The following is a 25,566-nucleotide window of genomic DNA, read 5'->3' as shown; positions in this document are numbered from 1 at the left end:
TGCCCAGGAGCCAGCTCAGTTCTAGGCTGCTGAGCACAAGAGACAAAGAAGGCAAAGGAACACAGGGGCCAGCAGAGCACACCTAAGCAACAACACACAACAGAGCCACCGGGAAGAAAGAAAAGGCAGTTAATCATTAAAAATTTGAAAAGGATGCAAGGAAACAGAACTGCTTGAAAAGCTGTTCTCACTGCCATTTGGAAAATCTGTTTCAATCAGGTCAAAATTCAAAAGGTTAGATCACATCTAACTTGACCTGAATCTCCCAAGTGGAAGGAGAGCCCTTTAATCAATTTTCTTGGAAGAAAAAACACATTTCTCTACTCAAACTCAGAAAGCGTCTGTAGACCCCCTCATGGAATCAGGCCCCAGATGCGCATCCCAGAGAGGGCAGGTGATGGAAAATGAACGACTCCAGAAGAATCAGGAGGCAAGGGGATGAGAACAGGGCTTCGCTCCCAGCTCGAAGCTGACACACAGGCTAATAACTGAAGGAAACGTTCTCCGGCGTGACTGGCCGCCTCACTGAGCAAACGCTTCCCGCTAGCAACTCCGTGCTGCCCCTACGAGCCCCAGGCCGCGAGCCGCTCCGGCTCAGATGACAGGCCGCGCGGCCGTGCAACCCCCAGGCCCGGCCAGGCCCCGGCAGCCCGCCACACGCGTAAACCACCAACGAACGGAGCTGTGGTGAGGGGCTCAGCTCGCAACGTGAACTGCCACCGACACACCACACTTCCTGCTCGTGCCGCCAGACCGTCTCCATTCAAGAAAAAGGGAAAACGACCGCAGGGCGGCCACCGCAGGGCCGGCGAGCGGATGGCACAGCAGCTGAGGAGTGGGCTTGGGAGCCACGTCGCCCGGGGCCAAACCTGCCTCTTCCACTTGCCAGCTGTGGCGGCATCACCCTTAGTCACAGAACCTTTCTCTGCCTCGGTTTCCTCAGCTGCAAGGAGGAGACCACAGTAACACCTACTTCACGCAGCTGCCGTGGGACACGGGAGTAATGTGTGCAAAGTGGGACGGAGAGCACAAACTGCCCACACGTGTATCAGCGCTTCCGCGCTGATTCACTAATGATCAGTCCAATGGGCGCTACAGATATTCTCTTCACCCAGGGCCGCGGTTCCCGAACTTCAGCAAGCAGCCCGAGAGCGTAATGTAACAGATTTCTGACTCAGAAGGTCTAGGGCGGGGCCTAAGAACGTGTGTCTCTTAACAAGTTCCCAGGTGATGCTGAGGCTGGTCCGAGGCTCACACTCTGAGAAGCTCCGCTCTACGCACCGGTTAACTCCTGTGCTCTGTGCTTCGGGCCTAAGCCTTACCTGGTTTACCTATCGGCACAGTGAGCCTGAATGAGAGAGAGTAAGGAGAGCGGCAAAGCAGTTTACCGCTCAGAGGATATCCAAGTGTTCTTCCACGCCGCCTAGCACCCCTGCACCTCTGCATGCGGCGGATCGCATGACAAGTCCCGGCCGATGGGCTGTGGGCAAAGATGACACACATCACTTCCAGGCTGAAGCTTTTAAAAGCTGATGTGTGGCCTGCTGGCTCTCTCCTTACTGTGGCAACCTGGAAGCATGCGCAGTGGCGGGCAGGGGGCTACAGGACCACAGCAGCATGGACCCTGGGTCACTGCTGGGAAGGGAGCTACCGTAGAGAGCTGCTGGCCTGCAGCAGATTTCACATGAAAAGCAGTGAAATTTTGTGCGTTGAGCCACTCAGATTTTTTTAAAGTTTGACAGCTTAGCTTAAGTCCACTAAAACACTTCCTGTCGCCGCTATAAAAAGGGCCTTCGCACCAGTCTTAAGTCCAACCTACGGACACAGGTGTGAGGTATTTTATACCACAATCAGTTAGCGAGGGTTTCTACCCTATTCTCATTCACTTCAGTTCATCAAATAGAACAGTTTGTTTTTCACCAGATATAAAAATTCTTCACTGCACACACACGTGTGCACACACACACACACAGAAAGGGTTTCCATTTTATTTACTAAATTATGTACAAACTGATATCGTACTTTGCCCAAATAGGAGAAGGTGATCTCTTTAAGGTCAAAGCATCACCATTTAACCACAAAACTGCTCTTAAAAGAAAAAAATCATAATTTCTAGTTAACCTAGGAACATCTGCAACTTGACATGCAGGTAATGAACTGTTCACAGTATATTATGTTCCAGATTATGCGGAATAAAACATGATAAAGATTCTCCTGTTATAAAAATTACCACTAACCCCACACACACGGCCCAAACAAAACGTAACCTAGAACAACTCCTCAACTTGAACTAGAAAATTCATGAAATACACAAAATGGAAAGAATTGGGAGGACTTCCCTGGTGGTGCAGTGGTTAAGAATCCGCCTGCAGGGCTTCCCTGGTGGTGCAGTGGTTGAGAATCTGCCTGCCAATGCAGGGGACATGGGTTCGAGCCCTGGTCTGGGAAGATCCCACATGCCGCGGAGCAACTAGGCCCGTGAGCCACAGCTACTCAGCCTGTGCTCTAGAGCCCGTGAGCCACAACTACTGAGCCTGCACGTCTGGAGCTTGTGCTCCACAACAAGAGAGGCTGCGACAGTGAGAGGCCCGTGCACCACGATGAAGGGTGGCCCCCGCTTGCCTCAACTAGAGAAAGCCCACGCACAGAAACAAAGACCCAACACAGCCAAAAATAAATAAATAAATAAATTAAAAAAAAAAAAAAAAGAATCCGTCTGCCAATGCAGGGGACACAGGTTCAAGTCCTGGTCCGGGAAGATCCCACATGCCACGGAGCAACTGAGCCCATGCGCCACAACTACTGAGCCTGCGCACCACAATTACTGAGCCTGCGCACTAGAGCCTGCAAGCCACAACTACTGAAGCCCGTGAGCCACAACTACTGAGCCTGTGCGCTAGAGCCCGTGAGCCACAACTACTGAAGCCCATGTGCCTAGAGCCCGTGCTCCGCAACAAGAGAAGCCACCGCAGTGAGAAGCTTGTGCACCGCAATGAAGAGTAGCCCCCGCACGCCGCAACTAGAGAAAGCCTGTGTGCTGCAACAAAAACCCAACACCGCCAAAAATAAATAAATAAATTAATTAATTAATTTTAAAAAAAGAATTGGGGAGAGAGAATTTAAAAATATGTAATAGAATCACATAAGTCCTTTTGGTCTATGGAGCAAACAGCACTTCTCAGGAGGGCCCTCTTTGTGAGGACTTCAGTTGAGTGGGATCTACAATGTCTCTCAAAGGTGGGGGGATTTCTTGCTAGAATTCTCCCTAGCCCTTTCTACAGAGGACAGGAGAACAAACCCCTTGTGAACACACACACACACACACACACACACACACACACACACACACACACTTTAAAACTCATCTCCAAAGGAGCTCAGTGGCTCTCTGCTCCCCAATTAGCACCAGCAGAGCTAAGCTGGAGATGAAGGGCCCTGCTGCCCTGGCCTTCTCAAGTTCCTAGGCCCTTGAGCGCCTCATTCTCTGGGTGTGTCACATTCCACCTCTTGAGGTACTTCCACGTGGCCAAAAAGAAAAAAAAAAAAAAGGTAAACACTCAGGTAATGCATTTGGTCACATATTATAATTCAGCTGTAAAACCACAGTTGAACTAATTAAAAAGGCCCCAACACTATTTCTCTATTATGTTTTACAGTTATTTGGCAACTGCTGGGTTTTATTGGTGAGTAGATTTTTTTTTCTTTTTTCATTTCTTTCAGGAGACATGAAAAAGTCATTAAAAAAAAAAAAAAAAAAGAAAACCTGAAAATTTAAACATCTGTATTTTTAAAAAAAATCTCATGCCATACTACCTTGAAGACACTGGGGAGAATAAAGTCTCCATGTATACCCTAAAACTGGGTTACCTCTCTAGTGTTCATTAAGGAGCTAACCCTGGGGAACCTGCTCTTAGGATAACAGGAATAATGTGCAATCAGATCACAGGTGGATCCATTACTAATCACAGAGCTAAAGAAAGCTGGCAGTGCATCCTGCTAGTACCCTCCTGCAAGGCCCCTAAAACTCCCTATTGTTCAGCCAGTTAGGGAATGTACATTATAGCTGGCTCATAATGTATCCGCACACCAGAGTCGCCGTGTGTACATCTGGAAGAGAGACGTAATAGAAACGTCCACGTTTAGAAGATGAAAGCCATAGAAAAAGCAATCTCATGTGATTTTTGCAGTCTAACTTGCTCAGTTTGTTTCTTCCATAATCATGTTCCTAATAAGAGAATCAAGCTATAAGTAAAGTCCTAGGAGTTTATAATCATGCTTTTTATATACAGCCAAAAGGCCCTTTCCATTGCTTATACCCAAAGAGGTCTGTGGTGAAACAGACCACCACTGTGGTGGTGACTTCCTTCTACCCACTGTCCACGTGTCCTGGACTCACACGAGAGCGTCACAGGATGGTTCTCTCCACCCGGCAGCCCCACGGCCACCGTGTAGGCACAGGACTGCAGCGCACTCACTCCTGACACCTCCTCCAACTTGCGCCAAGTATTAAATCTCAGGCCATACAAACGTCACGTCCCCGTGGCGTGCAACTTTTATGCAGACCTAAGGCTACGACCAAAACCAGTTCTTGGCTACGTGACTCCCGAGCCGGCACATCCCACGCACTCTGAAGCTAGCTCTCTCCGTGGACTCCTCAGCACAGAGACTGCCCGCGCTGCTGCTCGGGGGCTGGTCTGCAGATCATATGACAGCTGGAGTCCCTCGGACACAAGCAGGCATTGTCCACTTTTCCTTGAAATCTCAAAATCCTGGATAAGACCAGCAATCAAGGAACACTTCAATCCTCCAACAACCTTAAATCAATTGACCAAATTCTTCTCTTTGGGTCTCAACTCTCCCTTTACAAATAAAGCGATGATGTCCAATAAAAGCCATTTTCATCAGCCTTTAAAGCAGACCCACAGCACTTACTTTAAATAAAAGGTTAGGGTTACGTGATCGGGGGAAAGCATTTAAACAAACAATGAACGTTACGGATGGAGCTGCTAATAACTGCCCCACAATTTCTGTGGTGCCTTCAGAGCGCTCTGGGGGCGTCAGGGCACTAACTGAACGCTCCCTTCCTTCTTCACGGCTGGCCTCCAGACCCACAGATGACTCATGGAGGCTGAGCTCTGGGCAGCCAGCAGCTGCTCAAACCCAGGCCTGGATGCTTCCCTCCCTACTCCTCCGGCCCCACCATCCCAACCTCTCAACAGGTGTCCCTGAGGCCAGCCCACTGGTGGATGCCATAAGCACATCATCTCAACCGAGCCGAGCAAGGAGCTGCAGGTCCTCACAGGCCATGACACAGAAGGAGACGAAGCCCTTCCACCCTCCACTATGCCCCTTCCCTCCGGCAAGCCCTCTCTGCACTGTCCACACTCCAAAAAGCCAGCATGAGACCCGCTCCTTGCTTCCTGGGAAGTAGTAGGTTTTATTACTTTTCCATCTGCTGTGAGCGTCTAACATCCAGAGAACTAATTTTTATTTCTCATATGCAATTCACATAGACTTCCCTTCCCTGACAGAGTCACAAACATCTAACCATAAGAGAATGCTTTCCACCTTCAGCATGGCAATCAGGAGGTATATAGTTTCCAAGGATAGCCAGAAGACCAAATTTCAAAACTAATTACATTTTTAAAAGGAACAATTTCTCTTAGCAAAAAACAAACAAACAAACAAACCAAACCAAAACACAAAACCTATTTGATTCAGGAGCAGGAAAGTCTATACCAACCATTTTATTTGTTAACTATGCATTACAGCAAATCTAAGTGCACAAAAAACTTAAATTTAATACTATTAGAACCTAGTATGTATTTAAAATATGTGTATGAGTATGATGATTAAAACTTAGGCCTAGCAATGCTCTATGCTTAAGCAGATAAAATTAAAATTTTACAGCTTGCGAATTTTAGTAGCTTGAGAACTACTAGTATGTATTAGCTACCCTGGGAAGTTTTCAACTCTGGGATTTCCATGAAAATGTCTGAAAATACTTAACGATGCCACGGGAGATTTTTGGTGTACCACCACAGAGTGCCGCAGGGGTCTCCATCTGTAAAATGGAGCTACTGAGAATACAATTAACAAGAAACCAGGAATATATAATCATCTCTGCCAAGTGAGCACATTTAATTTTTCCAGTTAGGATGAGCCCTCCTGCCAAAGAAGCTACACGGACGCTCCTCCAGGTGACATGTTCAATTCTGGGCACAGACATGAATTGTGGAAGAATACAGACTAAAACAAAGGCAAACTCATAAAAACAGGCCAAGTGATCTCTGAAGTCCCTTCCAGCTCTAAATCCTATGGTTCTTAGAATGAGCCTATAGTTGGGATGAGGGGGGAAAAAAACACTCCTTCCTGCCATTTGTCATTTGATGGCTTACGATTAAATTTTTTTAATATTTAAGTTTTCTGAGGCCTCCCTTACACTCAGAACTCCTTTTCTACAGAGACTCCATCTCCCAGCGTATCTATGCCTTCTATGGTACCCACCAGATAGAGGGTCTTCTCTAGCCCCTGCTTTAAAAACTCCATGACAGGACTTCCCTGGTGGCACCGTGGTTAAGAATCCGCCTGCCAATGCAGGGGACATGGGTTCGATTCCCTGGTCCGGGAAGATCCCACATGCCGCGGAGCAACTGAGCCCGTGCACCACAACTACTGAGCCTGAGCTCTAGAGCCTGTGTGCGGCAACTACTGAGCCTCCGAGCCACAACTACTGAGCCTCCGAGCCACAACTACTGAAGCCCACACGCCTAGAGCCCGTGCTCTGCAACAAGGGAAGCCACCGCAATGAGAAGCCCGCGCACGGCAGCAAAGAGTAGCCCCCGCTCGCAGCAACGAAGACCCAATGCAGCCAAAAACAAACAAACAAACAAACAAAAAAACCTCCATGACATTCTGTGTATTATTTCAATCAAAAATATGAAAGAACATGGGCTTCCCTGGTGGCTCAGTGGTTGAGAGTCCGCCTGCCGATGCAGGGGACGCGGGTTCGTGCCCCGGTCTGGGAAGATCCCACATGCCGCGGAGCGGCTGGGCCCGTGAGCCATGGCCGCTGAGCCTGAGCGTCCGGGGCCCGTGCTCCGCAACAGGAGAGGCCCGCGTACCGCAAAAAAAAAAAAAAAAAAAAAACGAACAATTCACATTAGGAATACAGAAAAACGACCCTCGTACCCTCATGATGGTATTTGGACACCATTTGAACCTGTTAATGTATCACTTTTTTTCCTGCAAATCTGGTCAAAATAAATAATATTTTGGTATGTATCTGGACCCACTGGAAGTTTGATTCTAATGCTTCACGTTAGCTCATAAAGCAGCTGCACATCACTGAGGAGAGCTGTGGGGGAAGCATGGAGAAGTTATAAAACTCCTGGGTGTAAATCACTATAAAGTATCTTTCTAACTTGCCCATCTCCTTAAGCAGAGCATGGTGAATCAACATATGATTAATCTAACCTTTCTGGTTGATGACTCAGGATCGCTACAATGAACAACTATTACACAAGGTGCCTTCGGAAACTAGTGTCATAACCCTCCCCCTTCAGTTTTGCTCCTGTGCCACAGGGGCCTCAGTCAGTCATGCCTTTTTTTTTTAACTGAAATTTTTATTCCAGAGATGCACTGAGAGCATATGGATATACACGCAGTTGTAAGAAACAACACAGAAGGCCCCTCTGTTCATGCTGTTTGCGCTCTCCTGTCTCATCCCCGGACATCCCTTCTGGCTGCTCTCAGTGTGTCCCCTTCTGATGGCTCTTCTCCACCCTCAACCACCAACTTTGGCCTCTAATTTCTTGTGGACTGGGAAATGGGAGACGAGGTGGTCAGGGCCGTAGCTACAGTGAGAATAAACAGTGCTAAAGTGGGGGCCCGAGGACCATCATGAATCAAGGGTAAGAGTGTCACAGCACCGGGACTTCCTCCAGCTGCCTGGCTTCCGAAAGCTTTATTTTGCATTCCCCCTCCGCCACCCCGCTGGTTCTCCCTCACTCCCAGGCTAAAGATTCTGGACCTCAGAATGCCAAATAAGTGACCTCCACAGAAGTGATATATTACTTTTGAGTCAACTGAATACTAGCTAAGCAACTGCTGTTTCCATAACTGGTAATTGGTACTCTGGCAGTACCCAGTGTCTTACCCTGAACATTATCTACCGAGCACTGTTAATAGCCTGAAATGAAAACACAGAGCCTAAAAAAATACTTCAATTCTTTTTCCTGGACTCACTGGTATTTTTAAGGAAGTTTTAACTTTGTACTACTTGGAACAATTAAATTATATAAGTTAAAGGAGTAAAGTTCTAAAAAAGATACGATAAAGAGCACAATGAAATGTGTTTCAGAGACTTCAGTAAATAAGAAAACTGTCACTTTGTTCTTCTACTGCATTAGGAACTTCTCAAACAAAGAGGCTTGATGGAGGCAGACAGAAAGGGGCTTATCAGCTTAAGAAACTGGAAGGATGGTACAATTAACTGTCACACGGTCAGATATAACCCACTCTGACGAGGCCAATGAAAGACAACCAGGCAGTCAAGGTCCCCATCTTGTCTCTTTACATAATACCCAAACACCCCAGAGTGGCAAACCACCTTTTCTTTAAGGGTTATCAATACATGTGGCCTGAGAAGAAAAGCAATGGCCTTTGGAGGGAGGGGGGAAGGAAGGAAAGGAAAAGAAGATCAGGAAAAGGAAGAAGTCTCTTATCTGAACCACAAATGCCTCCCGCAGCTCACGCACTGCAAGCTGAGGTGCTGTATCCTAGGTATTCCAGGGGAAGACGAAACAAAGACAAAAAACAACTGCATTTCTTTCTCAGTACAGTCTCCCCTCCGCCCCACAGACCCAGCCCTGCCAAGGGGAAAGAGGCTGTGCTCAGCTCTGCGGACTCTGAGCTGACGCCCTGCCCTGGCGAAGGCGAAGGTGAGGTGTTGGAAACGCACGAGGGCAGCTCGGGGAGGATGCGGCGGAGGAAATGCGGAAGCAACTTCTCCACCGGCCACCGACAATACAGGCTACAGGGGAGAGCTCACCCTCGCAGGGTTAAAAGATGCTCCAAAACAAGCAGTTGAGAACCCCAGGGACCATAAAATGCGAAACGCGTGTGGTGTGAGAGATGCTAAGAAAAACAAGGGTTCTATTCTAAAACAGATGCACAAAGAGAATTCAGTCTCTCCTCACGTGAGGATACAGTTTCTTGAGTTTTCACAGTGCCAGACACACTAGGATCAGAAACATGCTTCACACAGTGTAAAGATGGAAAGAAAAAAGGCCTCCTGCCTCCTCCCTCCAAAAAAGAAAAAAGAAAGCAGCGACACACCAGAAATAGCCTGAGTCTGCTTCTAAGCACGGGGCTCTGTGCATCAGGAGAGGCTCCCCTGCAGTGTGTTACAGTGAGAGCTCCAGCATGACTATATATGGTATGTTTACGGAGGGAGTAGACACCAACACCACGCAGAACTTACGTCAGACCAGAGCTGGCTTTTACAGAGCTCAGTTTCTCCGAGTTGACGGCCACAAGACATCCCTAAGTCGGAGCAAACTGCAGATGCTTTACAAAGCAACATCTCCTGACTTAGGGGCACTCAGAGCGCAGGGACCACCCCCCCTGCTGCCCTCCACATCCCCATCCCGACCTCGCCTCCTCCTCCCCCCACCGCCCACCTCCCCCCCAGCCCCCCCATGCAGGCCATCCACCCTGCAGTCCCACAGAGGCATAAATGCACACTCAAGAATGTCTCTGTTGAATGGGGCCTATGTTACATGACTAAGGGCACAGACATGGATTTCTCCAGAAACAGCTGGCAAGGCTGAGGCCTCTTGCACAGGCTCCTCATTGCCACAAAGTATTTTCATCACATCAAATGTCCTGCCAGAGAGAGGGAGAGCCAGACACTGAAGTGGGGAGGGGGCGGGGGAGCAGGGGATAATGTGAAGATGTTTGAAAGTCCTGGGAGAGGAGCAGGGGAATAGAGGAGGTCAGAGGGAGAGAGCGGGAGGGCCAGAGGAGAGGGCCAGAGAGACAGGGAGAGGGCCAGAGAGACAGGGAGAGGGCCAGAGACAGAGGAGAGGGCCAGAGAGACAGGGAGAGGGCCAGGAGACAGGGAGAGGGCCAGAGAGACAGGGAGAGGGCCAGAGACAGAGGAGAGGGCCAGAGAGACAGGGAGAGGGACAGAGACAGAGGAGAGGGCCAGAGAGAGGGAGAGGGACAGAGGAGAGGGCCAGAGAGAGAGAGAGGGAGAGGAGGAGAGGAGGAGAAGGGGGAGGCTTCATCACTGCTTTAACAGTCTTGCCCAACCTGTTCTGCGGTGCGCTCTGTTAACTCCTTTCTGTCAAATGGATGCGCACAGCAGCCCTTTCTTTCTTCTTCTTTCCCCCACAGCCAGGCTGCAACTGAAGGCAGACTTGCAGAGAAAAGTCCCAAAGAAAAAGGCTAAACCCATTCCTGACTGGACTCAAACCCATAATTTGTATCCTGCAGCAGGAGACCTTCACTGCCAGCTCCCAGGGCGTCTACTCCACCAACTTCCCAGCCCTCTCCATCTCCTAACTCTCCTCCTCCCCTCAGAAATATGGAAATCGAGGTTGGGTCCCGAACACAGCTAAGTGGAGGTGAGGGTGAGGGAGGCCGAGTTTTTACCCTCCGGAACAAAGCACTACGGGAGAAGGAAGCAAAAGGTGGTTTTTCTTCTTGCTGTTTTTTGCTTGATATTAGGCATTTACGGGGTTAACAGACAGCCTGCAGACCAGAAATTTACCTGCTTAGCAACAGAAGCATCAACTAAGCCACACTGGTTGTTTTGACACAGGAAAAGCAGTTTCTACCTGGTGAAAATACCTGGTGATGTTTCAGTTGCCATTTTAAGCAACACACATATTAATCACATGAGAAGGGCAGTCAAGAAACCACGGTTAAAAGGAGAAAAAGTCCAAAGAGAGTTTACCCAGCTTAAAGGGGGAGATCAAAACCAAGCATGAAAATGCTGGACCGAGTAAGGAAAACATGCTCTACAAGTTAACAGCAGACTCCAAGGTAGAAAACTGCTCTTGAAAACCCTGAAACCGGGGCTCACTTGCCCCCTAACTTGTTTGCAGCTGCTTAGTCTTTACGTCGACCTTAAGGACTCTTCAGGTAGTGGGAGACAATCCTCACGAAAAGACAGATTTTCCCCCTCTGAATGGTGAGATGAAAAGGAAAGCATTACTCTCACAAACGATTACACTTTCTTCCTTAAACATACCTGTATGTCTCAAAATGCAAGTGCAACCCGGGGCCTCCATACCTTCTTTGAAAGATGAGTGAATACAATCCTTGAAACCTAAATATCTACTTTAAAATTCAACTACAGGGAGCTTCTTCATTTTCAGCAAATGGCTGTCTCATTTTTGGAAGTTCCAGGATGCCAGGGTTTGTAGAGTCGGTTGCTGTAGGATGTTTACTGCTGTTTTAACAGAACTGTGTCTCCTTAGCCAGAGCAAGGTCTAAAAGCAATTAGGACTAACAATTTGGTCCAGTTGTTGAATATGTAAAGCACAGTAGAAAAATATGTTAATACATTCTTTCACCTAAAATGCAATTAAATAAAACGTAAAGGAGGAATAATGCCAATGCATGCATACATAACACATAAATAATTACAAGGCCAAAGAATGAGAGAAACAAAACAGAAGTGAAATTCTGAACACTACTGGTATCATTTGGGGATGGAACCCCCCGTTTGAAGAAACAATGATAAACAGTCATTTCTAATGATAATATTCAAATATTCTAGAAAACCACATTGTACTTTTAACGGCTTCCCTTAAAATCTAAACTGAAGAAGATACTGGATGACAAAGAGATTTTGTGTAAAGCTTAGGAGATGTAATGATCTAGGAAAAAAACCAACTTTCTAACTTCGACCCAGTTTAAAATAAAATTTCAAAGGCACATGGTTCTACGATATTGTAAAAAAAAAAAAAAAAAAAGAGAGAGAGAGAGAAAGCACATATGCAAAAACCAAGCCACAAAACTAATCTCCTCCTTTAATAAAGTAAAATACTTGCACTTATTCAGAACCTTTATACTAACAGTTGGAGCAAATTAAGGCTTATTTCTGAAACTTATATTTGAAAAATGTAAGCTGGGTCAAAGAAACTAGTGTGGACAAAATGGTAGTATTTAAAGCAAAAATCTGGTCTATGCAGAAGCAAAGAAGAAGAAAAAAAAAAGGAAAAGGGAAAAAAAGGCCGCAGTGATGCACTCGGGTCACAGGCAGAGTGGGCTGCAAGGCCAGTTGCATCTAACAGTTGTGCACGGGACGACAAATGGTGCATTCATAAGCTGCGAGAGCAGAAGCTGTTCAGAGGCTGTAAACTCTGCACTCGAAATGATGAGCGGCTGACTCTCCTGTTGTTTCAGTCAAGGAGTGCAAAAAAAGATGGATTCAGTTAGAGGCACAGGCTGTCCCTTCAGCTGTGGCAAAATGGTGAGCAAGAGGGTCTAGATAAAGAGGCCCAAGTACCATTTACCCTCTTCTAACAAGAGCTGGGCCCGATGATAACTGAGTAAACACCTCTACAGAAGATAACACGGCAAGAGCAGTGGGGGGTGGCGGAGGCCCGGCAGAAACCAGAACGGAACGGACATCTTCTCCCGCCCTTTCTAAAGAAACTATTCAGCATCCCTAAATCCACAGCCTCCGACCAAGGGATTAAACGTCAGTAGCTTTATTACCTGTGTGTGACCTTACCTCTCCGCGGCCTTAACAAAAGAAACATCTGGTCCCAGTTATTCGGCATCCCTGATAATTCTGTCAAAGCGCCAATTTCTTAAAAAATTAATTAGTGGCATTTACACCTGCCAGTGCAGACGGCCTATCAGGGGTCTAGCACTGGTACCACACTATCTCGCTTAACAGGAAACTCAGGGTTGCAACAGACAAGCATCGGATAGGAGAATTTCAAGGTTTGTGTCATTTCCTAACTCTATTAAAAAAGAAAAAAAAAATGCCAGTGGCTCAAATGTATTCATTTGTCTCATCAGACATAAATGTACAAGTAACCTGTTTATAAACACAATTTTGAAAGCTGATTATTAGGGGTGTTCATTAAAATCACCCTGGAAGCTTTTTCGAAAGGACAAGGCCCAGCCTCACAACAGACCTACTGAACTGGTCTTAAGAATCACTGGATGCTGCAGCCCAGCGAAGAGTGATCACCCAAGAAGGCACACCAAAAACGAGACAAGTCACAGGGCGCAGGGCCCACCGGAAGTGCTCTAGGTACTGAGCTGCTCATGGGGACGGACGAGGGCCCCGGGTGGGTGAACCAGCTTCATGATGGCACAGGGGTGCAGGCAGGGACAACCCGCACGCCCCGGTGCCAGCTCCGGGCAGGCCTGCGGGGACACAGGGCACGGCCCTGGTGGCAGGCGGCCTTCAGGCCCCAGGAGCAAGGCCCAGCGCTCCCACAGGCCCTGCCGTCCCCCCACCGGGTCGGGGGCGCCTGAAGCGCAGAACGTGAAGCCGGCGCTACGACCGCGTGGACCACGGAGGGGCCCGAGGACAGAGGCCCGCGGTCTGCCGCCGCCGCCACTGCTGGGAGGGGGGACGGATTTAAAACCTGAGGCCACGGTGGCTTGTTTGGTTCCGTGGTGCCCCTCGGCCTCCATCCGCAGAACGCGGGTCACGTGGGAAAGAGGTAACAGCCGCCCAACACTGCGGGAAGAGGACAGAAAGGACCAGGTGCCGCGCTGCCCCGGGCGTCCCGTCACTCAGAAGCTGCCCCTGTCCTTCCTCCTCCACTCATGCCTTCTCCCAGCCGGGCTGCACCCCCTCCTCGTCCTCCTCTTCATCCCCGGCCGCCGCCTCCTCCTCCTCCTCCTCGGCCTCCTCCTCCAAAAGGCTCTGCGGACACTTTTTCAGCCACATGCTGTTCTCATTAAACGGCCATCAGGTAAGCCAAACCTTTTAACGTGGACTCCTTCTGGGCAACAACTACAAGCCGCGAGTGGGCACGCAAAACTCTGGGAAACTTAAGTGGTCACAGGCTAAATGGCCTCAAGCGAACACCAGGGGGAAAAAAAAGAGGGAGCACTTCACTCGGGGCGCACGTCTTCAAATCTCTACCTGAGAGGAACCCACTTCTAAAAACGAACTCAACTACTAGACGAGCTCTTCGAAGGCCTCCGACCGCCCACGAGGTTGCCACCTGGCCGCCGCGGCCTCAGGAGAGCGCGTCAAGGTCTTCGTGGAAGCGACGCCGGCGCGGCCCACGGGAAGGCGGCCGAGCCCCGCCCCCGCCCCGCCCCCGCCGGCCAATCGGCGCCCGCCGCCCTGACTGACGGCCCCGCCGCCCGCTCACGGGGCGGCCCCGCGCGGGCGCCGAGGTGGGCGGACGGCGCGGAGGCCCGGGCTGGACCAGCGGCCCGCGACCCCGCCGTCCGGCCGTCGACCGCCCGCTTCCCACTGGCCGCCGCGGGGGGACGGGCACGGGCGAGTCCCGGGACGACGGCCGCCGCGCGCTCTGCTGTGCGAACGCACTTCAGCTTAGACGGTCCCAGTGCACGAAGGCTCCGCGGCCCGAGGAGGGCCGGCTGCCCGGCGGCCCGGCCGCCTTCCGCCGCGTCCTCCCAGGCCCCTCCCCGGCCCGGCCGCCGGGAGCCCAGAACCGAAATCCATCCACACAGCCTCGATTCGGTCGGTGCTTCCCTCCGGGAAGGAGGCACGACCCTCGGGCGCGCTCCGCAGCCCCACCCTCCGTGTCGGCCACGGATGTCGAGGGGGCAGCCTGCATTGAAGGGCAGGAAGAGGGTAGTTCTTACTGTCTCTGTAGTTTTTAAAACGTGCAGATCCTTTTCACTGAAAAGAAGCACAAGTCACATTCCTATTTTCGGAAAGAAGACACAGGCGAAAGTTTTAGAATATGACATGATTTCCGAGACGAGCACGTTTACTCTATATTTGGCGATATTTCATCTAGCAGACTTCACTGTGCTAAGTCCGGAAATGAAATTAGTGCTCAGAGGGCAATCCCAAACAATCTCTGAGAAAGGAAAAAAAAAGAAATCCCTGTAATATCAGATCGTCAGAATTATCACGATATATGTTATAGTACTTCTTTGCTGGGACCTTGAGAACCTTTCAGTCTAGAAGGCAGTCCTGAAAAAAATTTCTCTTAAGGAAAGGAAAGAATAAATAGTGTTTTAAAATCATTTGTCTTGCCATTCAGAGGGAGCCTCTGAAGAAATCTCTTTTAACCCCAGGACAGAGAAAGGCCAGACCAAGTGGCCTTGTCTTAGGCCCACAAAACCAAAGAGAGGATATTGAAAGTATGAAACTTGACCCTAAATTCTCAATAATTAAAAAAAAATTCAACATCCATGTGACCTTGGACTCTCTCATTTTCATCTGTCTCTTGCAGTACACTCTCTTTGCTAGCCATTCAGCACACTGCAAGCCCTGATAAAAGTAGTTAATGTTTACTGAAACCTGGGCATGAACTGTACTAAACCTGATAGGAGTGAAAAGGCAAAGTTCTGTTAACAGCATCCATGGACAATAAAAAAAAAAAATTTTTTTAATTAAAAAAGAGAGGGTGGAGGACCAGGAAAAGAGGAATATTTTTTTTTCTTTCTAATTTGAATTTAAAAATCTCTCACTGATGAATACATCAATTATACATCCCCCAAAGAGGCTTTTTATCTTTGTTGTTATCTTTCTGGAAAATTTTCAACACAAATATAGTTCAATCATTTAAGATTTTTCTTAATTTTTCTTTATAGACCTTAAGACTGAAACCAATCTGTTTATATCTCTTGTTCTCTGACTTTTTTTGGAAGGCCCAGATACTTGATCAGTAACCAGTTTTAATGATACTACTCTCAAACTTTATTCATTTGAATAGCTGCTTACAAGTTACAGCTAAAGAACTGTAGTTCATGCAAAAATAAATTTAACATTTCAATGGATATCATCTAAAATATTTTTTCTTCCCTTGACTTTTTACTTTTTCAAATGGAAAAACAGCTAATTTCAGTCTGATCAGATCTTTAAGTCTAACATTTCTTATACCATTACCTTCACTCTAAGTATATCGTTGTGTCGGAACTTACTGATATTTTTAACTTACTGATAATCTATCTTTTCCTCCCATTTCCACACTATCCCTTTTTCTCCCATTACCTCAGTTAAAATAATATTTCAGCTTACACACATACACACACACAGACTGTAGCCTGAACAGGATGCTCTCAGGTGTTTAAAGCCAACTTTCTCTCTCCCCATCCCCCCTTGCTTAAAGGGCAGCAATAGAACCAGTCACCTTGGAAACAAACATCACCCAGTGTTTGCAGAACAAACAATGGTACCTTTTCAGCCAGTACCAGGCAGGCAGGCCAAGGGGCAGCCTAGCAATTCTGGGCCATACAGGAGTGTTAACATATTGCATTCGTTCAGTGCACGAGAAAGTAGTTCAGTACTGAAAATGAAGCGTTTGAACCTCTCAAACGTGTGAGCCTTTGGCTAGAAACCACAGTCAAAGCCAGGGAGGTTGAAAGGTCCAATAAGGCTACCCATAGTCAGAAGAAAATCTTTTCATTATTTTTGGAATTGTTTTTACATACCTCATGAATAAGGTAAATTACACTCTTGTCACTGAGAATTACCTTCTCTGGCAACTAGGAAGAAGTTGCTTAAGATCTTAAAAAAAAAAAAAAAAAAAGCATGTTTTATCTAATTACTCCTATAAAACCATCATGCCATGTTTAAAAATGTGCCACTAAATATTGGTTCCTAAAACATGTATATTGCTTGGCACCTAAACCCTCATGAATTTCTAGTACTGATAAAGAAATCTGTCTTTAAGCTAGAAAATTAATGATCAATTTTTTAAACAGTGCCAACCATACATGACTCTATAAGGGCTCTAGATAATAACACACCACTTTTTGACCTTGGATAACAACAATTACTAAACTGTCATTTATTAAAGACTTACAAGGGCTAATCATTTGAGGTAGCTCAAGTGTGAGAGGAGATTCTGTTGTTACCGTTTTAAAAAAGCTCAACTGGCTAGTTAATTTAAAAGAACACACACAAGTGTTCTTCAGATCCTTCAGAAGGAAATTTTTAAATGTTAAATGTAATTAACAATTTCCTCCTTATTCTGGGTGTGTGCCGAAGTTTTCCTTCCCACCAATTAAAAGAGAAGGCTGGGCCCAACTGAATTATTTGGACAGGAGTTTGATGTCAGTTAAATACCACAGTAACTGGCATTTTCTGTCACCTCCAGACTGAGGGACAAATGCCTAATTAACATGGACCAACATGCAGCTTAAACTGGAAAAGTGCCTGTCCTTTTTCTTTCTTTTCTTTTTTCTCAGATTTAGGTCTTTAACATCCTTGAGGTAAAGCGCACACTGCTATCTGACTGAGGTGTAAAAGTCTAATTAACTAATAATGCTTTTTTTGCAGCGATAGTAAATCAGTTAACATTATTAATCTTCCTGACTGGGCCTGAGGGAGGGAGGGAGACTTCTGAAAGGGCGCTGAACGATTAGACTGGATGCCCTTGAAAATGAAAAGGAACCCTGCGAGAGCGCGGATGACTGATAATCCTAAAAAAACGACGGAGAAATACTTTAAAATACCACCTCTGGGCGTAGCACCAGGCCATCCTCTGAAAACTGGAGCTGCGGCTCCAGGGCAGGGAGAGGAAGAGGAGGAGTCTTCTCTCATCCTTTCCTTCCAGGACCACAGAGGGCAGAAGTGGAGCCTTGCACTCCCTTCTCTGATACTGCACCTTTCCAAATCGTTGTTTTTTTTAGTAGACCAAACAAAAAGTACTACCTAGAGTAGCTTGGGTACACGAGTCCTACACTTTGGCCAGTTCAGGCTAGTTTCAATTTATCAGGAAAACAACTAACTTAGCATTTGGCTGCTTAGCTTTAGCTGCCTTTGTTTTACTGCCTGTTCCATACTCCAAAAATGTGCATGCGTGTCATACTCATGTTAGCAATCCATAAATGTATCGCATGAATGCCAGCCTCTGAAGAGGAAAAGCCAACAGCCAGACAACAACTTCCGAACCATAGCCTGGTCTGTACCGAAAACAATGGCAGTGACTGCCGTCCACCTGTCCACCGTCTGCTCTAGATTCCCCCTCCCCGCACCCCATTCCAGAAGGCGGCTCCTTCCCCCGGGGCCCAGGGGACAGGGGAGGCAGTCTCTCAGCACCCCCGTGTTCCGGCCGCCTCCCAGGCCTTCTCTGGAAAGCCAGGGACAGGAAGAGTCAGCACTGAGCTTTGGGGAAGGACTCTCAGTGCCAAGCCACGCCTGTCCCCAGATCCAGAGGCGCAGGGAGACCCAGGGTGATGACCCCAGCCACACGCAGCTTCCTCCACGTTCTCAAAGAACATCTCAAAGAGGCAGAGTTAGGAAGAAAAAGGAGGAGGCCCAGGTGCCGGGGTGGCTTTATCTTCTCCCCTCCTCGGTATTTCTATTAAGTTTCTGTTTCACTGTCCCCTCTCCTAAAGAGTATGGGAAGTGATGAACACCTTTTAATGAAATTCTGTGGGCAACACAACAGATCTGATTAACAATGTGCTTTTTACAAGCCACCTGATAATAAAGCACTCTTGAAAGCATCAAGGTTCAGAACTCAATCCATTTTGAACTAAGATATTTATGCTTTATAGATTTAAATATCTTTAGAGAGTGTTAGTAATTACTTTGTGCACCATTGTGCCTAAAAATCATCTTTTCTCCTGTTCAAAAAGGAAGGTAAGTTCAGAGAAAACTTTACTTACGTATTCCCAAGTTTAGCATGTACTCATAACCCCCTCCTCAAATAACATCCCTTACAAAAAGCTTGGTTATTTACTATTATCTCCATGTTGCCTAGTCACTGGGACCAGCCACTGAAGGGGGACAACCCCAGCTGATTAAAAAATTCTTCAAGATAAACTGAACTAAAATCCTTAAGGAAGAATTTATAACCCACTTCTATCTTTTTTTCCAAACAGATAATTACTAACGTCCATAAAACAAAGGCAAGAGAAGGCGCTGACAGACTCCCCTTTCAAATCAAACCTCTCTTAGAATCAGAATTGTGAAACTGCTTTGGAATTCCTGAAATGATGTTTGGAGGGTTTTTGCCCCTGGAAACCTTTGTGAGGTCATCGTCCATCAAAAGTGACCATCGCCCTCCATGGATACTTGGGAGCCTCATCGTGGCTGAGTGCTGGTCCCACCGTACGGATGGCCACAGCCCTGGAACTGAGGTCAGCTGACTGTAATCCCACTCTCACCAGGTCCACTTCATGGAAGTAATTCTTCCACATCAGGCCCAGCTGATATGGCCTTACTGTGCGCCCTGCTTTGCTAAGAAACTGTTGCAGATTTTCTAAAGCAACCTGGAAAGGCTATAGGAGCTCGACATAAAGGTAACATTCAGCATTTTTTGAAAATACGCAGACACCACATAAAACTTAAGCAGAATACCTGCTCCCAGCCCCGACTCCTTAAAAAGGGGAACATTGGGATGACTCTCTTTCATCAGATAATACAGAGACATCAGAAATGAGGCGGCTTCTTCTGCCACCCGTATCTTGGGGGACTAAGCAGTGCAAGAACTTTTTTCTCACAGCCCAAGACTAGTGTTGTATGAGGCCTCACTGTTGAATAACAATTACTAAGAGAAAAGACCAGGACTATAGGAGAATGAAGATAAGGTTTTTGAGTAAGGTCACACTCCACTGGCAGGTCTTTTGGCTGCTGCCTTGCCATAAAGAAGCTTTTAGGATGCTTAGAATTTCTCTAGTTTTATGGTACTTTTCCTTTATATAAAAAGACAATAGCTGCTAGCCTCACAAAGATTTTTCTGTTTGCTTTCACTGATTAAAAAGAAAGAAAATGCAGCCTGGGGGTATCATTATGTCACCTCCGAAGAATATGGTAAAAGAGATACTTCCCATTTCACAGATGGAAAAACCCGAGGCACAAGGTGTAACCTCTTTCTATTAACCATAATCAGGGTTGGGCTTGGGTTTGGGACCTTAGTCTCCTAGCTGACACATCCAGCCCTCTCTGTAGGAGATCATATGCAATTCTTGAAAAGGCCCAAGGGAGATAGTTCATCAGGTGTGTTGAAATGTTCCGGACTCAATTCGCTTCTCCAACAGCATTCCTTCCTCTGAAACGATGAGGAAAGTGAGGTGGGGTGGGCCCCTCCGGAAACGTCGGCAGTGAGCAGCGGGGAACAAACTGCACCTTCCTAACTTGTCATTTAATGGCCCTCGGACCCTCCGCCTACACGGCTGTCCCTGGAGTTAGAGAACCCCACCTGCCCTTCAGAAGGGGTCTGACTGTTGTCTTCCTCACATTAGACCTTAGAGTAGTGATGCACGGGCGGGCTCTATCTTCCTGAGGGCGGCAGCCTCCTAGGGGCTATTTCACAGGCTCCGCTTATTCATAGGTCCATCAAGCATCGACAAGTCTCGTAAAATCATACACATATATGTACTCTTATTGGGCAAGTGTATGAAGATGCTGTTGTAATTAATACAGAAAAATTCCACTAAAAGTGTTATTTTTAAGAACTTTTTGTTAGAGCTTCCCAACAGAGTCTAAAAATACACCTAAAATTATGTTTGCCCCAGAAACATTTTTTTACATTAAAAGAGGTCCTTATATTAGAAAAGACTGGGAATAACTGCACTAAAATGTCCAAATTACATGACACTGATTGAAGCAAAACATCCCATTAAAAATAAAACTACAGGTACGTAACGTATCCCATCAGCCGTTAACATTCACCCCGGTGTCCTATACAAGATGGAAAACACCTCGCTCTCAAGAGAACTTGACCTTTTAGAAGGACTCTTTGAACCGCTCAATTTGCTTTTCACCAGTGATACTTGTTTGTTTGGAGCAATAGGATGGCAGAGCACAGGCTAAACAAAAAATAAATACGTTTTGTCAGTTCAGCAGTTTCCTCTTTAGAATGAATCCATCTCCGATTACCTATTCATAATTTACAGTAAAAATTTTAACCTTAGATTGGCTTCATTTAACATAGGACCATTAAGTGCCCAGGGAACGCAAAATAATTAAAACATTAACCTCTGACCGCCCCCCCAGCCTCAAATTATGCCACATCAAAATAAAGTGATGTTCATGGCAAAGAACATTTGAATACAACAGAAAATACTTATCCCATTAAATTTTTAATAGATATGGTATAATTTAAAGGCACGTACAAAAATGGGCTTTTTATTGTCTACAAATGTAAAAAAATCTCAGTTTTTGTAATAAGCGTATGTATCCAGAGGAAGCAGATATACAAGGTGATTTATGACTCATGAAAGTAACTAAGTTTACTTTCTTTTGTGCTTTACTAGCTTTCTCTTCCTTTAGAATTTTTCTACGGTGAATATGAGTTAAATGTGCAAAAAAAAAAAAAAAATCTAATGGGAAAAACCTTTCTTAACACTTAGGGTTGTTGACATAATCCGCTTACTAACATCCTTGGCAAAAGAATAATGGTGGCTCCACCATACAAACGTTCAGAAACCCCCCCACCCCACCCAATACAAAACTCCAGGCATCTGGGCTTGGCAGGGTCGCTGACACTGAAGAGAACTGACCACGTAAGACGGAGGTGCCTGCAGCCCTGCCCCTGCATCTCTCCAGGCCTCATGTTCCCCACCTGTAAACTAAGGGGTGGAAGAAGACAATCTGGACGAGGACTCTGAGGCCCCTTCCAGTACAATGTTCTCACTGGAAACCAAGAAGATGCACATACAGCTTCATCAAAAATCTCGCTAGTCGGGCTTCCCTGGTGGCGCAGTGGTTAAGAATCCGCCTGCCAATTCAGGGGACACGGGTTCGAGCCCCGGTCCGGGAAGATCCCACACGCCGCGGAGCCACTAAGCCCGTGCTCCACAACTACTGAGCCTGCGCTCTAGAGCCCGCGCGCCACAACTACTGAGCCCATGTGCCACAACTACTGAAGCCTGTGCACCTAGAGCCCGTGCTCCGCAACAAGAGAAGCCACCACAATGAGAAGCCTGTGCACCGCAGCGAAGAGTAGCCCCCGCTCGCCACGACTACAGAAAGCCTGCACGCAGCAACGAAGACCCAACAGAGCCAAAAATAAATAAATAAAATAAATTAAAAAAAAAAAATCTTGCTAGTCGTGACACCACTTGCCCAGGGTAGCTTTAAACTGATTTCACCAACTTTGCCAACTTCAAATGCTTCAAAGCACAGCCAAGAGAGCAATGTTGGATGAATAAAAAAAACACTTTTAAAAAGTTTCGGTGGCCAGCACATTTTCGGCGGGGCTAATCGGTATGGCAACCCTGCCCCAAAGGAAGGCAAACAGAGACAAGAGGCTTGAAACCACCAAGGCAATGCCACTCATTGAATGCTGGCGCGGTGCCAGACACTGGTAAGTATTTATAGTGTTTTAGATCATGTCCTCCAATCCCATGACATAGATCTGATTACTCCTGAAATTTTACATGTGTGAAAAAGGTCTGCTGAGGGCTTCCCTGGTGGCGCAGTGGATAAGAATCCGCCTGCCAATGCAGGGGACACGGGTTCGAGCCCTGGTCCGGGAAGATCCCAGGGGCCGCGGAGCAACTAAACCCGTGCGCCACAACTACTGAACCTGAGCTCTAGAGCCCGCGAGCCACAACTACTGAGCCCGCGTGCCGCAACTACTGAAGCCCGCGCACCCTACAGCCTGTGCTCCGCAACAAGAGAAGCCACCGCAGTGAGAAGCCCACGCACCGCAACGAAGAGTAACCCCCGCTCGCCGCAACTAGAGAAAGCCCGCGCGCAGCAACAAAGACCCAACGCAGCCAAAAATAAAATAAAATAAAAATTAATAAAATTTAAAAAAAAGGTCTGCTGCAAAAACAAGAGATCTGAGGCGTGAGGTATTTGTGCCTGTGTGCCAAGTCACCCAACTGCTCTGTTGGAGTTGCCTTCACTAGGAGGGGGCAAAATGACCCCGCTCACTGCAGTCATTCCTTTATTCAATACTGACTGAGCGCCCGGGCTGGTCCAGGCACTGGGCTAGGTGCCTGGGATCCTGTGTGAACAGAGGGGGAAAGGAGCAAAAAGCCCTCATGGAGCTTACACTCCGGTATGAGGAAAACAGATCATAATGCCTAGATCAGAGTGGGGGCTTGATAAACATTAGCTCCTCCCTCCCATCTTCAGAAATGGGAAAAGCATTAGAAAACAAATCCGACAGAAGCCATCAGCTCTAAGCCAGCCCCAAGCTAGAAAAGTTTTACTTAATCAACAAATACACCAGCTTGGGCTCAAAGTCCTTATACTGGAGTGGCCTCGGGCAAGTTATTTAAACTCCCTAAACCTCAGCTTCCCCATCTGTAAGATGGAGATAACAACGACCTCGGAAGGTCAAAGGTGAAATGCGACAAAGTACAAAAAGCGGAGGGCGCGGTGCCTCCCGTACCTTAAGGGTACCAGGCATGATTAGGAGGATCTTCCGAACCTTGTTTGCTTGGTGGGCTTGCTGTGAGGGCTATGAAAATTATGCACGGAAAGCATTTACAAAGACCGCGTGTGATGGTACATATTTGCTTCTTTAAAATGCCAGTGACACCAATGAATGGGGAGGTGGCCACAATGGCGTCGCCAGGCTAGAGCTCAAGAGAAAAGAGCTGGGAGCGGGGGGCACACCGGGGGGAGGGAGGGTGGTTAGGAGCCTCAGAAGGGCGTTTTGCTTCTAGCACAGGTGCTGAGTATGTCCCCCAGACCTCCCCTTGCCCCAAATTAGGGCGGGCGAGGGCACCTTTTGGGCTGTGGCAGTTACCACGACGGAAAGCCAAAGACTTGGAAAACTGCATGCGAGGGAAGCCTCGGCAGTTGGGGCCCAGGCCCCACCCTCGGCTGTAACACCTGGACCAGGGCACGTACTCACTCACATCTCAGGACACACACGCGCCAGGAAAGCCTTTCCACCCTGGTTTCAGTAAGCCAGGGTTAACGTATAAACCAATATGCCGACATTATAAACGTGATCCAGGATCCCAGTGGACAAGTCCCCAAAAGAGATAAGCCAGAACGTAGAGGTCTGAACCCAAAGCAGTCTGTGGCTGTAAAGAAAGAAAGTCCCCTTCCTGTGTGTGTACATCGCTCAGTGGGCTCTGCGCAATTCAGCGATCTGAGCGCTGCTTGGTTCACCCTATGCCAGCTGATGGAGATGTGCCCTCTGCCTCAGGCCAGAAATCAGCAGTGAAGGAACCCTAGCAGCCCCGCAAGGTACAACCGTGGCCTCGCTGCCCCTCCCGAGAACATTTCCAAAGCCTCATCAGGCCACCTGTCACTCCTCTGCTCAAAACCTTAGGACTCCCTCTCACGGACGGAGGACAGCTCCAATTCTGCCCCACCCCCATTCCACCCCAGGGAGCCCTGCAATGCCAGCACCTTCCAGTATGCAGTTCTCAACCCCAAACTACACCTCCAAACCCAGCCTGCCCCTTCCCGCTGGGACCGCACCTTCCCAAGGGTGCACGGCTCGGGCGCCACACTGCACTGCATCCTTTCACGATGTAAACTCCCGAAGGCGAGAACCACCATGCTCCCCCATGCCTACACCTAGTATCCTAAACGTAGAGGCACTCAAGTAATGTGCTATGCTCAAATCCACGCCAACTATTAAAGAATCAAGATGAATGAAATCAAGATTCAGAGCTGCTGGGCTGGGAACTCTCCAGGTACCACGGTGTCAAGAGGTCCCATGTAACCAAAGAACGTCCTTCAGACTGTGGATATGGCCTAAAGCTTCCTGGTAGTCTGACACTGGCTGTGTGATCTCAGAAAAAGTGAATTTCTCTAAGCCTCCGTTTCCTGTCTTTAAAAAGAGGAGGATGATACCTACGCCCCATCCACGGGGTAACACACGCAAGCACTCCGCACAAGGCCCTGGGCCCGAGTGGGGCTTTCCTTCCCCAGTGAGTCCACCCTGGCTGGTCACAGACAGAAGGAACCCACTCAGCACTTTGAGACATGCCCCCCCTTCCCCCTGACTCCCAGCCTGACCCCTCAAAACCCCACCCCAGCTCATAGCATCCCACCTCCTCCCGCACGATTCCAGCTCCAGTGAGAGAGCTCGGTAAGAAACAAAACAAAACGAGAGGTTGCCAACAGTTCATAAAATCGTAACATATAAACATCAGTTTTAGGTGATGAAATTATTAACTTTAAGGTATGTGTTCCGTCCAACCTGCCCACTCTGCAGGGGCCTTCCCACATTTTTCACAGCCCTCTCAGCAAGGTCCCTCGGTCCCTGAGTACAGGCCTTGAAATGTATAAAGTCACACATATTAAAAATGGATCTGGGGCTTCCCTGGTGGCGCAGTGGTTGAGAGCCCGCCTGCCGATGCGGGGGACGCGGGTTCGTGCCCCGGTCCGGGAGGATCCCACATGCCGCGGAGCGGCTGGGCCTGTGAGCCGTGGCCGCTGAGCCTGCGCGTCCGGAGCCTGTGCTCCGCAACGGGAGAGGCCACAGCAGTGAGAGGCCCGCGTAC

The 25,566-nt window shown here is 47.8% G+C and overlaps 1 protein-coding gene across 5 annotated transcripts in view; it reads right to left on the bottom strand.

The window, feature by feature from the left end:
- Positions 1-25,566, bottom strand: part of RREB1 (ras responsive element binding protein 1) — a 124,678-nt gene that overhangs the window by 34,128 nt on the left and 64,984 nt on the right. The window contains exon 1 of one of the 5 annotated variants that reach the window (XM_028478583.2): positions 14,129-14,197. The exons of the other annotated variants lie outside the window; for them this stretch is intronic. The gene's annotated coding sequence lies outside the window, so the exon portion shown is untranslated. Of the gene's footprint in view, positions 1-14,128; positions 14,198-25,566 lie in introns of those variants that run through there. 5 annotated transcript variants of the gene reach the window in all.

Source organism: Physeter macrocephalus, chromosome 18 (assembly GCF_002837175.3).
Source record: "Physeter macrocephalus isolate SW-GA chromosome 18, ASM283717v5, whole genome shotgun sequence".
NCBI classification, from domain to species: domain Eukaryota; kingdom Metazoa; phylum Chordata; class Mammalia; order Artiodactyla; family Physeteridae; genus Physeter; species Physeter macrocephalus.
This window is presented reverse-complemented; position numbering and strand designations above follow the sequence as displayed.